Here is a 19,180-nt window from a genome sequence, read left to right on the forward strand (position 1 = left end):
TGAAAGCTTGTGTAGTGCGGGTTGATTATCCACAAAAGCAGGGTCTTTTATGCAAAACTGCAGCGACAGTGAACCCGACAAACTTAATCCGTGCTTTATTATTATTATTACTAGCAAAAGTGCCCGTACGTTGCAACGGGAGAAACAAATTATCACACTTAGCGCCCCATCCTTGTTACCACTTATTTTTTTATCCTCATTGTCGGTCACGCTGTCCACTACACGGCGAACGTTCCACCTAAGCTTGGAGCTAATGAAGAATCGTCTACATACACAGACCAGCGAACAGTCGCGTTTGAGATCCCGGCCACATCCGCGCAATCTAATGATTGCACCTTGTGTTTGTGCTATCCATATTTTACATCGTAGCAGTTCAGTACCAATCCGTAAAGGACACAAAAAATCTTCAAATTTAACTTTAGTTTAAAACAACCAACACCTTTTTTTGTGGGGTAAAACGATCAACACCAAAGAACAGGGGAGGTTGCGAGTTTGATTTATGTCACGGTCAACTATTTTTGCCTCATCTTCTAAATGGGCTGGTGGGTCTGATTTGTTGGGCCGGATCGCACAGACAGGTTGGGAGGGCACTTTTTTTCATTGGTGGAATGTAACACAGACGAACGGGGCAGAGGCCCGACGGCCCAGGACAGACGATTTTTAGAATAGCCTAGCTGAGTATGGAGAAACGCTATTGACATACCAAATGGGAGGCCAAATAATATTATACCTCCATTTATAAAAAAAAAAAAGCATATATGCCCGTATGTTACAACAGTAAAAAAAAGTGATATAAATTTAGTGAGGATTGTATGCACAAACATAACATTCAATGTGTTATAAAGTTGGCGCAAATTTAGTAAGTATCATAAGTGGGTCTGCTGCAACCGAAGAAAAAATAATGTGAATTTAGTGAGGATTGCATGTAGGAAAAAAATGCCACATCATTTTTATTCATAAGATATGGATGAGGCCAGTACACCTGTCATTGGTTCAAATTAAATTCCATGCCAACCAAATATGGTGCCCACAAATCCTGCACGTCCTATCCATTTGGTAGGGATCCTCCCTCAATCTTTCTATAATTACCGTATATTTCCTTATTGTGTATTTCTTCTCTTTCTTTCCTTATATATCAAGCATGTCATGAATCTCAGTGGCCACCCGGTTAATTACCACATAATGACTTTATATTTCCTTTCTCTCCCTTCCCTTTGGCCTTCCTTCTTTATTTCTCATGCAATATCCACGCCTTATTCTTTTCTTTATTTCCGAAGCAGCTCGATGCCTGACAACCTAAGAACGTATATAAACTACAAAAAACTAATATAAAATAGCAAGGTGGGACTATTTAATAATATGTAAACAATTATGAAAAAGCCTCCAACCTGCTCCTTGTCCGTCCCATGGGCCGCAACACCCGTCTCGGCCCAGCATTCCGTGCCCATCAAGCATCCAACTCCCTCAGCCCGAGTATGCTTGTTTCCTATTCTTTATGTTAAGGAGCCAGACGCCCAAATAGGCACATCCATGAGCCTAGCTAGACTGGTTTGCTATCTTGGCATCTTCACGGCAAACCATGGTTCGAATCCCAGTTTTCTTATCCCGACTTTGTTTTTCTATTTAGATTCAGACTAAAAGCGTAAAATCACAGAAAAAGGCGTATTGTGACGGTGAACCCACGGAGTCAATCCATGCTTTATTATTAGGGATAGACTAGCACAAATGCCCGTGCGTTGCAATGGGAGAAGAAGAAAAAATAAACATACTTTCTGAACCCAATAGCTCAAGACCCTTCCCCCTCTTCCTTCTCCCACGACCGACTGTCAGACATGGTAACATTAGTAAACTCTTTGAAATCTTCCACATTGCCGCATGAGAAACAACATGGAAAGATGTGTTGTGCAAAAACATAACCGTGAAAGGAATTTGTAAGTGTATTGTAGGTGTGTGCAATTTAAATCCATCTGGTCGCGAGTATCTTTTCACATATTTGTTGACGTTGTTTAGTGATGCCCCAAAAATAGCGCACTATAATGAAAATAGTAAAGTCTTAGTACAACGTTCTTGCTTCACTATGGGGCAACAAATATTTCCATGAACCAGTGTTGGGTAGGTTTAGGGAATGGGTAGCATAGCATTATTTGTGTTGAACGATATTAGAAGCATTTTTTGCAGGGTAATGTTATTAGAAGCATTTTTTGCGGGGCAATTATATTAGGAGCATTGTACAAATATCCTCCATCAGTGGCTAATATAACAAAGTAAAGTGCGGAGTTTGTGTCGCACACAACAGGGAGTTCACCTACTTGTGCTTTGGTGACCAACATTGTAAGAGTTTGTGACGAGCGCTAGCGGGTCGAGGAGAAAAATAAGAACAAAGATTTTTTTTTGGAGACCGCCCTCTTTCTTTCCTTCCTTATTCTGCCATACGACATGAAATCCCCCCTCCTCTTTTCACATGAAATCCGATCCCTCTTTCCTTCTTTATTTTTCTTTCTTTTCTTCCTTATCTGTCAAGAGTCATGAAATCCCTCCTCTTTCCTTCTTTATTTTTCTCTCTTTCCTTCTTTATTATGAAGGACTTATTTCCTTCTTTATTGGTTCCCGAGATGGCTCCTTGATACCGAGGAAACTCATGAAATCGCCCTCCTTTTTCCTTCTTTATTTTTTCTTTCTTATCTTCCTTATTCTGTTAAGAGACATGAAATCCCTCCCTTTTTCCTTCTTTATTTTTCTCTTTTTCCTTCTTTATTATGGAAGGACCTATTTCCTTCTTTACTGGTTCCCGAGATGGCTCCTTGATACCGAGGAAACTCGAAGATGTATATAAATTACAAAGATTGAGTTTAAGGTAGCGGTATGGGACTATTTAAAAGGGTTTAGAGTTCGATTCAGCCCACCATCGAATACTTTTCTGCACCAGGCTTTGGGCCAGCTTTGCCTGTTCGGTTGTGTGGCTTCCCTCGGCAGGGTGGGCCGGAATAATGAGGCGACCGAAAATCCTCCTTGCGTAGTAGACTAAATGGGTAATCCTTGTTTTTCCAAACATACAATGGGCCAGCTGAGTTGGTTGCTCGCTCTACGCACTTTTCTAGTGAGCCGCGTTCGAATCCTCAAAATACAACTTTTTATGTGTGGCCATTTTTTAAAGAAGCGACAGTAAAAAAAGAGGATGTGCTGCGCCCAACCCTGAAATTTTGTACAAAGTGATATATATAAATTTCCCTAAAAAAAGTGATATATATATATATAGATAGATAGATTAGTACCACCTTGGATTTTGGAAAAAATATGAACGTGTTGAAAAAAAATTGAAAGCGTAAATTCACAGGAAGAAGCGTATTGTGACGGTGAACCCACAGAGTCAACCTGTGCTTTATTATTAGGGATAGACTAGCAAAAGAGCCCGTGCATTGCAACAGGACAGAAAAAAACACACGCTCTTAACCCAATAACCACGACTAGAGACCCTGATAGGTAGACGTTCTTTATTTTAAAATGGCATCACATTTGTGTCCCCGACGGTGGTCTCAATGCTCACACAACGAAAACGCATTTGAATGTGGTCAGTCCTAAGGCATCTCTTTATCTCTCACACACACACGCGCGCGCTCGCACGCACACAATCGGTCGGCATAAGATGAGAAAAATGTTGCTTTTTCCTGCGAGGTTTTTCAGAGTTGTGCATGTGTGGTTATCAATGTTTTTTTCCTCTCTTAATCTAGTACAAATGCCCATGCGTTACACGGGACGATAAATGTGGCAGAACTTACTTCATGGGTCCTTTTTTGCCACTTGATATATCTACGGGTCTTTTTTTTATTCTCATTTTTTCATATGCGGCCAGCACAGTGCCGTTGTTGTGGAGAGCGAGATAATTTTTGCTGTTGTATCTTTTCTGAGAAATACCTAGACTTCTCAGTTAAAATTGCTATCTAACTTATTGAGTTGTAATATCTTTGTGGTTTATTTTTTGGAAATTGGACGGTACTTTGTGTTCTCCTATTTGTCTTAGATGGATTGATCATGCACGTCGCGCTCCGGAGCGAAAAGTCAGGATTTATTGTAGAGTCGGGATTTGAACCAAAATTATGTGGTCATTTTTTTTCTTGTCGAAGTTAGATCAAGCCTGCTAAACTCTGTAGCCTGCTTAAATTAAGTGTTTTTATGAACATATTCTCGTTTAGCCCTTGAGAATTAAGTAAATATACTAATCCAAAACGTTAATTTTTTCATCAACACCATACATGTACGTACACTCTACAGTGACGTTAGAGGGAAATACAAAGCAACTTGAATAGACCATGCAATATATATATCATTCAAGGATCTTTGACTTGGTGGAAAATATAATAGAAAAAGGACATAGATTTTCGAAAAAATGCTCCTGGCAAAGTTCAACTCAATAAAAAGGGAAGTTGAAATAAGAAGGTTTTTTTAGGGTTAGTTGAAATAAGAAGGTACTTTAGGATGGAGATAGTTGAAATAAGAAAGTCCAACCACGTAATTTGAATTGACCCCGTATATTTTCGAGGGATGGTGTCACCGACCTAGCTAGCCACTTGGGGGCCTGAGACTAACCTCACAGGAAGCCCGCCTAACCCACGATCCCCTCCCAGCGCCGTCACACACGCACAGAGGGGCCAGCGCCTCTCGATCCCGCCGCGCTCGCAGCCAGCTCCGCGCGCGTTCGTCACACCGGCGAGGCCGCTGCCCCTCCAACCTCCACTCTCCCCCTCCTCTCATTCTCTGCCCGGCCACGCAACTCCTGCTGCCTCTGCCCATGGCTCCGGCTGGGCAGCTCCGACTGCCTCTGCCCGTGGCGCCGCTGCACGGCTTGGCCCCGTCCGGCACCACACCGGCGCCCTGTCCGTCTCGTTTCCATCTGGCCAGCTGGCCATGGCACCGCCGCTGAGGTGCACTGCCACCCCAAGCCTGCTCTGTCGCTCCTCTGGGTTCGGTTCGGTTCGTTCCTCCCTTGATTTCCGTTGCCTCTTGTTGAATCACCAAGGCGCACGTATATGAATCGATGACATCAACTGTAAAGTAGCAATGTGGGATTATGCAACGAGGAGCGAGAGAGATCAATAAGAGAGGGGAAAGCAGCGGCAGATTGGCAGAGACAGACGACGGAGTGGTTTTTTCTTTCTCTTCGGGGTTGATTCCTATATGGTCTGCGGGTTGAGTCTGAGGCCCAAGTGGCAACGCTTCAGGTCAAGGCCCAGGTAGTAGTGCGGACGACAGATCATGTTCGTATGAAAATTTTGTGACATGGTTCCCCGAATTAGTACCACCTCACATATATGTTTTAAATTCAAACTAAAAGCGTAAATTCACAGGAGAAAGTGTATTGTGACGGTGAACCCGTTTTAAATTCAAACTAAAAGCGTAAATTCACAGGAGAAAGTGTATTGTGACGGTGAACCCACGGAGTCAATCCGTGCTTTATTATTATTAGGGATAGATTAAAAAAATAAACTAGCACAAATGCCCTTGCGTTGCAATGGGAGAGAATTTTTTTTAGCATGCACTCAATTTTTCTAAGAAATATATATGCAAGCACAACCCCCATGTTTCGCTATGAAAAAAGTGCTAGTTACCTTGTCCACCTAAAAACAGAACTCAAAACATCCGACTGCATGGCACGGCAACATCAGAACGTTGCCACCCAGGGAGGCGTTGCAACGGGATATTAATATCCTTGAACCCACGTATCTAAACAGATAAATATCAAGCCAAATAACTGTTACAATGAACCGCTAAATTCTGGCATGCAAACGGAAGACAATGACAATCTCCATTTATCAAAGAACAAAAAATTGTATGAAACTAAAACAATAAATTTGGTCTCATACTATGAATAATTCATAATACAACAACAACAACTTATCAGGTCAAGGGTATAAATTATTTCTAGTGAAGTGCAGAACCCATGTGTGATTGACCTTACAAATATGATAATTCTGGTAACAAAATTGCTTGTCTTTTCCATATGCGCCAAAATGATCCTTGATAGAACACATGGATATAGTTCAAAAATGAACCGAGGATCAAAAGCTTGTGGATTGACCCGTTTCAAATTTAGTATGAACATGAGTAAAATAATTATAATAATTTATGACTGGACTGGAAATGTGATCTCCTCTGTGGATCACACCTGCAAAATAATGATATAATGTACTTGAATCTAGGAAAAAACTTATATGTAAAATTTTAGATGAGACCAATACCAAGCTGTGCATGTCTAGTTGTCCTCTTGAGCTCCATCTCAGCTGCAATCTCTGGACCAACTCAGTTCTTAGCAATCAACAATGAGCGCAGGCAAGTCACTATGACAACACATGAATGTCTCACAACAGATGCATCCAATAATTCAAACCGGCAGTTAAGCATCACTATGTACATTGCCGATGAAGACCCTAATACAGTGTTGCTGATTCAGAAAATAAATATGCAAAGCCGATGCTACTATTTTCAGGTATATACACATTACCAAATAGAGGTAGATTCATCAGTGAATATGTGAGTCCTTGATTGCACTGTCATCAAAAAAGCTGCTCATTGCCCATGTTTGTCTCCCAATTAGCTACAAACAGACAATAAGGTCAACTAACAATGCACATTTTCATTGAGTTAAAAGCATAGCCTGCAAAATGAATCAGATGCCAAGATTTCACTATTCTTTAGTGCATTGAAGATCAATGGAAAACGCAAATCAGCAAAGGCCTGCAATCATGGTATTTCATTCAAGTCTGTAGCATTGTGATCAGGTCTGCAGTTATGGTATTCCATTCAGGTTTGTAGCATTGAGATCATTGTCGTGTCTTGGTAACCATCATGATGTACAACCCCGGAGATGTCAGCCGACAATACCAGCATCCATTGGAAATCTGTAACTATGTATCAGCACCTTGTGCACGTGCATGCCTGTAAGACAACTAACTCATGGGCTTCTTACCTGTTGTTCCTGATCGTTCTTCCTTGGACTTCAGTTTGGAATATTGACGACGTAACAAATCAAAAGCATTTCAATCCATCTCATCAATCAGCTTATGTGCTAACTCAGAGCGCCCAACCTTTTCAGGTCACTGATCAGTGGACGGTGGATATATAAATCAAAGGCTGGTGTAACTTACACGCACTTGGACTCGGGCATCGCCTTCAGGTCATGGTGAACACCGTCTGGTCCAGTCCGATCCCTGACCAAGCCATTGTTTGGATCGACAGGTGGGCTATGTGAGCGAGTGATGTGAGGAAGCGGACGACGTGCACGAGTGCCAACGTGCCCGACAAATTAACTGACAACTGAAACTTTGATGAAACTGATGAACTGAATTTTCTGAATCTGATGAAACTAAATCTGACGAAACTGATGAAACTGAAACTTTCGAATCTTAGGGAACTTCAGGACAGCATAGGTGGCGCCGTAGTGGCCTCGTGCGAAGGCTGCTGCAGCCTCAGAGGGAGCTGCACGGGAGAGGGGCAGCCGAGTTGGTCGTCATCCCTTGTCGTGGATCATTGGAGCTGCGGGTCGCAGGTGGCGGAAGAGCATATCCGGGGCTGGGAGGAGTAGCCGCGGGTCGCCGCATATAGGGCACGTTAATCCTGTACGGGCAGCCAGCATACCCAATCAGGATTAAGTCACGAACCCGCAATCCTGATGAAGTCAGATCTCTCAATAATAGGCTGCCCGGTGTGATGCAAATGCTAGCAGTATGTGTACTTCTTAAATTAAGTGAAGCAAGTTCATACAATAATTAGAAGGTTCAGTACACTTTTCTGTCTCAAATTGTTTTTCTTGTGATGCGGCAAAGAAATTCTCCTACAGTTGCAAAAATCATTATTCATAGTTTAATAGTAATAATGTTCAGGCAGGTACAAATTTAGGAAAAATACCACATGAATCTGAATTAAACCATACATGATTCACAATCGCATCTAAGTACAAAACCAACAGTGGTCCTCCATCTAAGCAATCCACGAGTACACTTGATCTCAAGATTACTAACTAAAACCAAGTCTCGCAACAGTAAGAGAAGAAGACCATGACCACCAGTATCAAGTGCTGAAGAATCGTATTAGGTGTTTTACAATTACAGATAGTCGAAGAGTAGTCAAGTGGAAGCAAAGAGGAAACCAAAGCTTGCTATTCAGCTCATCTCCAGCAACAGCGGCAGCAAGGTGGCGTCAATGACGGTCAGGTCAAGTTTTGACGGACTTCAGGCTCTAACGCGTCGTGGCGTAGCTTCGAGGGGATACATACCTCTCGTGTAGCCATCACAGGACTCGGCGGGCGTTCTTGTTCCTCCGGCGAACCCGGCGCTTGTTCCTCCGGCGAACTCGGCGCTTGTTCCTCCGGCGAACTTGGCGGCGACATTGGATGTTTGTTCAAAACTTGCAATTTCGACAGGATGATGGAGATTATGGTCGAAGGGCAAAACCTGATGGAGATTCCGGCCGAGGACCCTTGCTTCTTATAGCAGCCAATCAAATCCGGGGCGGGCACTACATCAATTTGTGTTGGAGAAGGACACGGCCGGCCTCCAATTTTCCATCCAAATCACGATAGGAGCAGCGGAGGTTGACAAGGATACCACGGAGGAGGCCAGAGAGGACTGGCGGTCGGTGCCGGCGGCCGGTGTACCATCCTCCATGAACGCCCACGGCGTCCGCCTTCTCCTCCGCCTCGGCTGTAGCCGTGCAGCAAGCCCACGGCGTCCGCCTTCTCCTCCGCTTCGTCTGTAGCCGCAACCATGGCGCCGCCTTCTCCTCCGCCACGGCTAGCCGTCCGACGAAGGCGCCGCCCCTCACCTACTCGTGCTCCGCCATCGCTGCCGTCGCTGGAAAGGGAGCCATCGCTGCCGTCGCTGTCGTCGCTGGAAAGGGAGGAGTTTTGGATAAGATGAATCAGGGACTGCGGACTGAATATCAAGCACACGTAGGGTCTTTTTTGTAAAACCGAAGCGTTTTCCCAGATTCACTCAAGAAAGGACTGTGGGTTCTAATTTCGAAAAGCAAAGGGACTTTTTTATAAAAACGCCACGACGGTGAACCCGGAGACTCAATCCGTGCTTTATTATTAGGGAGAGATTAGGGAAAAATGAAAATCACAAATTGCTATGTTTTGTTAACAGAAAAACAGAAACTGAAATGCTGTAGTAGCACTTTTCCAACAAAGTTTTGATCAAGCAAATGGATGCTAACATAGCCGCACTTGTTACTGTCATCTAGATCACAGAAAATTGATCAAGATTGATATAAGTCACTACTCCATAGGATAAGTAGAACAATAGCTATAGCCTCCGGAAAACAGCTAACTGATGTTTAAAACTGTCGAATTCTCAGACTTAGCAAAATTTTAGGGATTTTCATAATATTGTTTAAATCTTTGAAAAATCATAGAAAAATATCCGTAGCTCGGATGGAAAGGTTTTATACATGAAAGTTTCTCAGAATGACGAGAGGAAATCGAATTCGCAGCCCGTTCATCCGCCACACATCCCTAGCATAGAGAACATGGTACAATCCCCCTCCGGTTTGTCTATCCGAAAACGTCAAACACCGGGAATACTTTTCCGGATGTTTCCCCCCTTCACCGGCATCGCCTAGTACCGCGTTAGGGCATACCTAGCACCGTGTATTGCCTCATTATGTTTTGTGATGCTTTGTTTGCTCCTTATTTACTGTTTCTTCCCCCTCCTCTCTCGTTAGACATCGAGACAGATGTCGCTGCTACCCAGTACGACTACGGTGTTGACGACCCCTCCTTCTTGCCAAAGCAACCAGGCAGGCCCTCCCCTTGATCACCAGATATCACCTAGTCTTCTCTCTACTGCTTACATTAGAGTAGTTTAGCATGTTACTGCTTTCCGTTTATCCTATCCTGATGCATAGCCTGTCCTTGCTGCTACTGTTGTTACCTTTACCTGCAATCCTAAAATGCTTAGTGTAGGATGCTAGTATTCCATCAGTGGCCCTACATTATTGTCTGTCTTCCATGCTATACTATCGGGTCGTGATCACTTGGGAGGTGATCATGGGTATATACTTATATACATACATGATACATGTGATGACTAAAGACGGGTTGGCTCGTAGAGTACCCGCGAGTGATTCCGGTGTGGGGGCTGAAAGGACGGGTGGTTCCATCCCGGTAGTGGTGGGCCTGGGTTTCCGACGGCCCCCGACTATTACTTTGTGGCGGAGCGACAGGGTAGGTTGAGACCACCTAGGAGAGAGGTGGGCCTGGCCTTGGTCGGCATCTGCGGTTACTTAAAAATAACACGCTTAACGAGATCTTGGTATTTGATCTGAGTCTGGCCACTGACCTATACGCACTAACCAACTACGCGGGAACAATTATGGGCACTCGACGTCGTGGTATCAGCCGAAGCCTTCGTGACGTCAGCGGCTGAGCGGCGCACGCCGAATTGGACCGTAAGCCTGCTCTTGTATTAAGGGGGCTAGGTCTGCTTCCGGCCGCCCACGCAACATGCAGGTGTGCAATGGGCGATGGGCCCAGACCCCTGCGCGCATAGGATTTAGACGGGCGTGCTGACCTCTCTGTTGTGCCTAGGCGGGGCTGCGACGTGTTGATCTTCCGAGGCCGGGCATGACCTAGAAAAGTGTGTCCAGCCAAAGGGGATCGAGCGTGTTGGGAAATGTGGTGCACCCCTGCAGGGAAGTTTATCTATTCGAATAGCCGTGTCCCTCGGTAAAAGGACGACCCGGAGTTGTACCTTGACCTTATGACAACTAGAACTAGATACTTAATAAAATACACCCTTCCAAGTGCCAGATACAACCCGGTGATCACGCTCTCATAGGGAGACGAGGGGAGGATCGTCGGATAGGAATATGCTATGCGATGATACATGGTGAACTTACCATCTACTCTCTTCTACATGCTGCAAGGTGAAGGTCGCCAGAAGCGTAGTCTTCGATAGGACTAGCTATCCCCCTCTTATTCTGGCATTCTGCAGTTCAGTCCACATATGCTACCCTTTTCCATTTGATACCAATGCATACATATGTAGTGTAGCTCCTTGCTTGCGAGTACTTTGGATGAGTACCAACGGTTGCTTTGCTCCCCCCTTTTCCCCTTTCTATACCCGATTGTTGCGACCAGACGTTGGAGTCCAGGAGCCAGACGCCACCATCGACGATGACTCCTACTACTCTGGAGGTGCCTACTTCTACGTGCAGACTGCTGACGACGACCAGGAGTAGTTTAGGAGGATCCCAGGCAGGAGGCATGCGCCTCTTTCGATATGTATCCCTGTTTGTGCTAGCCTTCTTAAGGCAAACTTGTTTAACTTATGTCTGTACTCAAATATTGTTGCTTCCACTGACTTGTCTATGATCGAGCCCTTGAATTCGAGCCCTCGAGGCCCCTGGCTTGTAATATGATGCTTGTATGACTTATTTTTATTTGTAGAGTTGTGTTGTGATATCTTCCCGTGAGTCCTTGATCTTGATCGTACATGTTTGCGTGTATAATTAGTGTACGATCAAATCGGGGGCGTCACAAGTTGGTATCAGAGCCGACTGCCTGTAGGAATCCCCCTTCCACACTCCTTGGTCGAAGTTGAGTCTAGTCGATGAAAATTGTTTTACTAACATGGCTGTGCGGCCCATGGGCTCACGTCGCCATTGGGTGGTATTAGGATCTTTTATTCCTCGTCTATGCTCTGGGACTCTGATCTCTCTTCTATTCGGGTTAAATGATTTTGCTAAAAACAAAACTAACTTTAGGATCTCGTTATCACTTTCACCTGGAGAGCACCTTATTGCCGATGATCGTCTGCTGCACTAGAAGATTCCTAAGATACTCTATGATGTTCTCTTGAGACTTTGCGCTATCGCTTTTGCAATTCCCATCCATCGATAAACCTCTATGGTTAACCACGTACACTTGCCATCCATACAATCATTCCTCGTTGATCTCTATTGTTTCGAGAATACTTGTGCCTACTGCCTTGCAGTTCTTTGCCACATGAATACCCCTATGGATAATTCCTCGCACTTACCGAGTATCCGCTCATCCCAGTTGACTCAAGTATTTCACAAAAGTCTTCGAAATACCATTCGATCTTTCAAAAATCCTCAACTGCATATTGCTCTTGAAATTCTTGCTTCATTATGATTAATCCCATAATTCTGGTAATCTTATTGGCATCGCTTTTCCTTATAATTTTGAGTCCGTTAATTCAATATGTTGTGAATGCTCGCAATCCTCAATCAGATCCTAGAATTCATCCTCCCGGCTCAGACATCATTTTAAACATGAGCTGGATCTCGACCAATCAAATTGTCATCGATTGTACCCCTAAGCCTACTCAGCTTATCCACCCTTAATCAGAGTGTTTGCTTTTGATCCCTTGATTTGCAAATCATAATTATTTTGCATTTGAGCTTTGAGTTAGTCAGTTGTTTCCATAATCTGACCTACTTGCATTCTTTCTTCCTCTGGTTGAGTACCGATGCTCACATCAGATCCCTTGTGGACCACCAGACCCTTTGTTGGATTTTATCTGACAGTGTCCTTCATATTGAATAACCTTGTGAGCCTTTCCCTGGGTAAATAATGCCTTTGGTAAATGGTATCCTCTGCTTTGTGACCCATGCTCTACTTTCGAACTTGTATTATTTACTCCGCAGTTTGTGGTATATGTTCCTAAGATGCCCTGATGGGTTGAACCTACGCCTTCCCTAATCCGTGTGAACCCGGAAGATTTCACGGGTCATACTTATCTGGTATTGCACCAGGTAAAAACTTTCAACAACTAATGTCATTTTCGAAATATGAGAGGTGAATGAAAGGTTATGCGTTGAACAAGTGGGAGTCGACCTTGAACCCTGTGTTCATGCCCATGGACACGATGTATACCTTATCATGGAAGCTTCTCTTAAAATCATTATCCCCTTGTTATAAGTTCATCTTGTATCTGTGGACGTGGTTCCGACCATGTTTTTCCTTGATTCCATTTCTTGTGCAAGTTTGAGCACTTGTCTTCTGTAGAGAAATACCCTAGTCCAACCTCTACTTTGATCTGTCGTCGAGTATTACCCCCCTGGTATCTCGAGATTATCATGGAACTGGATAACTTCTTATGAGTTCTTCAACAACTATTATTCTTGCCGATTCCAATTTTCCATGGGTTCTGAGTTGTTGAACACTCAAGAACACCGATAAGTGAATCGATTCCGCACTCTCATTCAATAACTCTTAAGTAATTTTTGTTGCTTACGAGTTAATAATCATATAAGTCATTCCTAGCCTGATCGGCTATATCATTAGCGTGCTAAATTTTAACTATGCTACCTGGTCCTTCTTCCCGAAGCACAAATTTTGATGATGAGCTAAGCTTACGTCGCTCTTCCTCTTCATATCGCTTCACATCGAACAGCAAGCTTGATTTTGAGTTGGAGACATATTCGTGGTTCCAATAATCCTTCGCTACAACACTCCTTTTGCTTGATGCAGTCGTTGTTTGATTGCTTCTTCGTGGATCCTCTCGACAAAAAATTGTCGTGATCATCATCAACATTTGGAATCCTTCCAGAATATCTTTCAAATTCATGATGACAAGTACCATCCTTGCCCCTCAATGATTTGTGTTATCATCAGTAACATTATTGCTTTCCCTCCAACACAAACTTGTTCGTGTTTTGTGTTATACCTGGAGATCCTTGCTATCCAGAAATTATTCTTCTTTACCTTGGAGTATTACCATCTTTCATGTCAAGAATGTTGTGAGAATTTCACCACCTTTTATGAATTCTTGGTAGAAGTGATACTTCTTGCCATTTCCGTTCATTCCTTGGTCTCCATGTTGTTTCTAACCAGAAAACCGACAAATGAATTATGATGTGCGACTTCAAAACTTCTAGCAACCCTATTGCTTTGAAGTTAATGGTCTATATTTCATTCTTAGACCATTGGTTATCGAATCGCCATTCTAACATTGATCATTCTACCTAAGCTCATATTTCGTGTGCACCTTTCAACCAATGTTTAACTGTGTATGTTTTCCTCGAGCATACCTCATTACATCATTTGATCTGACAAATGTTATCTCCTTGTTCACATAAGTGTGGAAATCCATCTTTTGAAAATCTCAATGAATTGTCGCTAAGTTCATTAGCCACCTCCTCATCCTCTCCTTGGTTTAATGATGAACTCATGATTCGGAACTTGCTTCCATAATTCATTATCGAGAATCTTGCAATGCCATCTCATCAAATTGTGTTACACCCCTTCCTTCTCAGGCATCATGAGTCTGAGGTATCCTGACACCAATCAGACCTGAAACTCGGTCAGATATGATGGTTGGAACATTTTCCAAGAGTCATAACATTGGTCCTTGAATAACCCGGTAAGGTGATGTCATGCCTAGCAGACCTTGCTAGAGAACCTATTGTTATAGATTCCTTCTCAGCAAGGTTATCCATTCTTCCATGGGGAAATTGTAAGACTTATTCTACATGTTATTCCTGATGGATCCTTTGTGTTTCCAAAGTCTGATCTTCACCTGTTGACCATGTCAATGCTATCTCGAAGCATGTCTATGGTATTCTGATTTTCAACAAGAACATTTGAAGCCCAATGCTAAATGTTTCCTGCTCAAATATCCAAACACCGTTGTATGGGTAATGTCATGAATTTTGTCTCCCCTTACCTAAAGGGTTTTCTACTTTATATCATGTCGTGGATATCATGCCCTACTTGTCCGTGGGAAGGATATACCCATGAAAAATATGTTTAAACACATTTTCCTTTCCATTGTTCTATTTAATCTGATGATCACCTTTTCCTTTCCATTGTTTTGTTTAACCCTCTGGTGATTTATATGGTCTAAGCAGTAATAATTCGTTGCTTATGTAAACACCCTGTAGTACAACCTTGTCGGTAAGACCGTGTTGCTATTGTTGATGACATTTCGGTAACCACCGATGGACGAGAACTTAGCCTATTGGTCCGCCTCGTTTCAACGAGCAGGAAAATGGTTCACTTCGTCCCTCGCCCTTGATACCAATGATGCTACCAACATAACTAACCAGTTATTCTCTGACATGCCTTTCTATCATGACCGTGCAAGATGTCAATGCCCTTCCTTCTTTTAACCCACATGGTGGGCCCATAACCCACAGTTCAACAGGATCGAAACCTGACTCTCCTGTACACTCCTGTTTCTAAAGTTATTCCTCATGCTTGGCTTCGTAGGTAATTCACGAGCCACCTTCCAAGAGATCATCAATTCTAGTATCAGACATAATACTTATTCTCGTTGCTCTGGACCCCTTTCACACTTTGTTTCAGGCATCGAATGATTGCCTACCCGATTGAAGCTTCTTATTGCACCTCCTTACCTTGCTCTTGACGTCTTTCTTGGATGTCAACTCAAGAGGTGCCTCTATGCCACGTTCAGTGAGATAGCCCCCAGGTACCTATCTTGTGTTGAGCTCCGTCCTTCCCGAGTCTCTCCCCCTTACTCCACCCTTTAAATCTCGGGACGAGATTTCTTATAGTGGAGGAGAATTGTGACGCCAGGATAATTAACCTACAGTAACCCCCCCTAATGGTGGTCATGTCATCGTGATTACTATGAAAATTTCCATTTGTTCTAAAGTCCAAGTCAAAATCAAATTTGAAGTCCAATTCAAATAATTTCTCTAAACGGTAAAACAAAAATGTCTGTTGGGTTCAAAATATTCACTAAATAATTATCATATAAGAACCAACATTATTTGAGTATCTAAAATGCCATTAACCTATTTTGACTTGGACCAGTAGCATTTAATTTATCAATTGCAATTTAAATAAATGGTGAAACTTCTCCAAATAAATTGAGACCTTGTGTGCAGCTTCAGAATCCTACCTAGTAATTACGCGCAAAGTTCCACCTATAAATAAATTCATTTAGTAGTATCTCAAAATAATGCAAAACAGAGATGAACTAAAGAAAAGCAGAAAATAAAACAAAAACAAAAAGAGCCCAGCTAACTACTGTGCATCAGGCCCTAGTGGCCCCAGTGCACAGCCGGCCTAGCCCATTCACGCCTCCTCCTACCTCATGTTCACCTCGCTCCTGTGGACGCCCGTGTGTCGTCCAGCACGCGGATGTCGCGCTGCCGCCCATCCCGTGGTAGACGAGTTGGATAAGAGCGCTCCCTCGACGCCCCTCTCTCTGCCATGAACCCTAGCTCCCTCCATTTTCCCCTCTGGCGCCGTTCTCCACCAAATCGAGTCGCGTCCGAGAGCTCCCATGGCTGCGCCGTCGACGTTGGCGCGGACACCGGCCTCCCCTCGCCTATCTAGCAGGTCCAGGAGACGCACACCTTCACCCTCTTTGTCTAAGACAAGTCGCGTGAGCAGGGACGCCCTCACGCCGTCGCAATCGTCCATCCCCATTGTTGGCCGTTGCTTCTACCTCGTCGTCGCCCCGCCGCTGCCTGCGCTCCCGTTCATTCGAAGAGCAACTATGTGCTCCCTGGTGAGCACCCGCGCCGATTCCCCCTGCTTACCCCCTCAATTCATTGCGGTAGCCTCTATCCCCGACCTCGTCGGAGCTCACGCGTATGTGTGTAATGTGGCTGCTCCCAGTCGAGCCCCGTGCTCACCCCGCCGTGGCCTCAGGCATGCTCACATGTGCGTCGCCGCGCCCTACTGCTCCACGCCATGCGAGCTCCGGCTGAACTCGCGGTCAGCCCGACCGTTGGCACGCGCGTGGCCGTCCCTCCCACTGCTGCAGCCGCCCGCATGCGCGCTCGCCGCCCTGGCTACGCCTCACGCGTGCCCAGCCGCGCGAGCCCTGACCGCTGCTGCCCGACCGTGTCGTGCCCCCATGCCAGCGCCTTCCCGTGCCCGCAACCGCCTGACGCTGCCTGTCGTCCCCACGCCTCCCTACTCGCGTACCTCGCCACCTAGTGCCGCCACTTCCCATTGGCCGCCACTCCCGTTGCTGGGCGCCCGTGCCCCCTGTCAACTACGCCGCCCGCTTCACCTTGCCGTCGCTACACGCACGGCCTTGCCTCCTCTACTGCAGAGCCCCCGCCCGCTTGCTCCTCCTCTATACTGTACTACTGCTAGCTACTGTAGATGTAGCTAGCTTTTCTAATTATACACCAACTGACGCTCTGGACAGCCCTTAAACAGCGACTAAACGACTTTTAATAGGAGTAAAAATAATATGAGTTGGTAGTACACTTGACGAGGCTCAAATGTTTCCATTGGACCAAATCCATTAGATGCATGCATTAAATCCTATGAAAATCACAAATTGGTATGTTTTGTTAACAGAAAAACAGAAACTGAAATGCTGCAGTAGCACTTTTCCAACAAAGTTTTGATCTAGCAAATGGATGCTAACATAGCCGCACTTGTTACTGTCATCTAGATCACAGAAAATTGACCAAGATTGATATAAGTCATTACTCCATAGGATGAGTAGAACAATAGCTATAGCCTCCGGAAAACAGCTAAGTGATGTTTAAAACTATCGAATTCTCAGACTTAGCAAAATTTTAGGGATTTTCAAAATATTGTTTAAATCTTTGAAAACTCATAGAAAAATATCCGTAGCTCGGATGAAAAAGTTTTATACATGAAAGTTTCTGGGAACGACGAGACGAATCCGAATTCGTGGTCCGTTCATCAGCCACACATCCCTAGCATAGCAAACATGCTACAATCCCCCTCCGATTTGTCTGTCCAAAAACGTCAAACACCGGGAATACTCTCCCGGATATTTCCCCACTTCACCGGCATCGCCTAGTACCGCGTTAGGGCATACCTAACACTGCGTATTGCCTCATTATGTTTTGTGATGCTTTGTTTGCTCCGTATTTACTGTTTCTTCCCCCTCCTCTCGCGTTAGACACCGAGACAGGCGTCGCTGCTACCTAGTACGACTACAGTGTTGACGACCCCTCCTTCTCGCCAGAGCAACCAGGAAAGCCCTCCCCTTGATCACCAGATATCACCTATTCTTCTCTCTACTCCTTGCATTAGAGTAGTGTAGCATGTTACTGCTTTCCGTTTATCCTATCCTGATGCATAGCTTATCCTTGCTGCTACTGTTGTTACCTTTACCTGCAATCCTAAAATGCTTAGTGTAGGATGCTAGTATTCCATTAGTGGCCCTACATTCTTGTCCGTCCGCCATGCTATACTATCGGGTCGTGATCACTTGGGAGGTGATCATGGGTATATACTTATATACATACATGATACATGTGATGACTAAAGATGGGTCCGCTCGTAGAGTACCCGCGAGTGATTCTGGTGTGGGGCTGAAAGGACGGGTGGTTCCATCGCGGTAGTGGTGGGCCTGGGTTCCCGACAGCCCCCGACTGTTATTTTGTGGCGGAGTGACAAGGTAGGTTGAGACCACCTAGGAGAGAGGTGGGCCTGGCCTTGGTCGGCGTCTGCGGTTACTTCAAAATAACCCGCTTAACGAGATCTTGGTATTTGATCTGAGTCTGGCCATTGGCCTATATGCACTAACCAACTACGTGGGAACTGTTATGGGCACTCAACGTCGTGGTATCAGCTGAAGCCTTCGTGACGTCAGCGACTAAGCGGCGCGCGCCGGATTGGACCGTAAGCCTGCTCTTGTATTAAGGGGGCTAGGTCTGCTTCCGGTCGCCCACGCAACATGCAGGTGTGCAATGGGTGATGGGCCCAGACCCCTGCGCGCATAGGATTTAGACGGGCGTGCTGACCTCTCTGTTGTGCCTAGGTGGGGCTGCGACGTGTTGATCTTCCGAGGCCGGGCATGACCTAGGAAAGTGTGTCCGGCCAAAGGGGATCGAGCATGTTGGGGAATGTGGTGCACCCCTGCAGGGGAGTTTATCTATTCGAATAGTCGTGTTCCTTGGTAAAAGGACGACCCGGAGTTGTACCTTGACCTTATGACAACTAGAACCGGATACTTAATAAAATACACCCTTCCAAGTGCCAGATACAACCCGGTGATCGCTCTCTCACAGGAAGACGAGGGGAGGATTGCCGGGTAGGAATATGCTATGCGATGATACATGGTGAACTTATCATCTACTCTCTTCTACATGCTGCAACATGGAGGTTGCCAGAAGCGTAGTCTTTGATAGGACTAGCGATCCCCCTCTTATTCTAGCATTCTGCAGTTCGGTCCACATATCCTACCCTTTTCCA

General features: G+C 44.8%; 1 long non-coding RNA gene across 1 annotated transcript; it reads right to left on the reverse strand.

The window, feature by feature from the left end:
- Nucleotides 1-5,426: 5,426 nt before the first annotated feature.
- On the reverse strand, nt 5,427-8,932 carry LOC125536858. Its single transcript, XR_007295250.1, has 3 exons — nt 6,497-8,932; nt 6,234-6,422; nt 5,427-6,160 (listed from the first exon to the last, which is right to left on the reverse strand). It is a non-coding gene; the product is annotated as an uncharacterized LOC125536858 (long non-coding RNA).
- Between the last annotated feature and the right edge of the window lie 10,248 nt (nt 8,933-19,180).

The sequence above is a fragment of the Triticum urartu genome, chromosome 2, assembly GCF_003073215.2.
Source record: "Triticum urartu cultivar G1812 chromosome 2, Tu2.1, whole genome shotgun sequence".
Taxonomy (NCBI): Eukaryota; Viridiplantae; Streptophyta; class Magnoliopsida; order Poales; family Poaceae; genus Triticum; species Triticum urartu.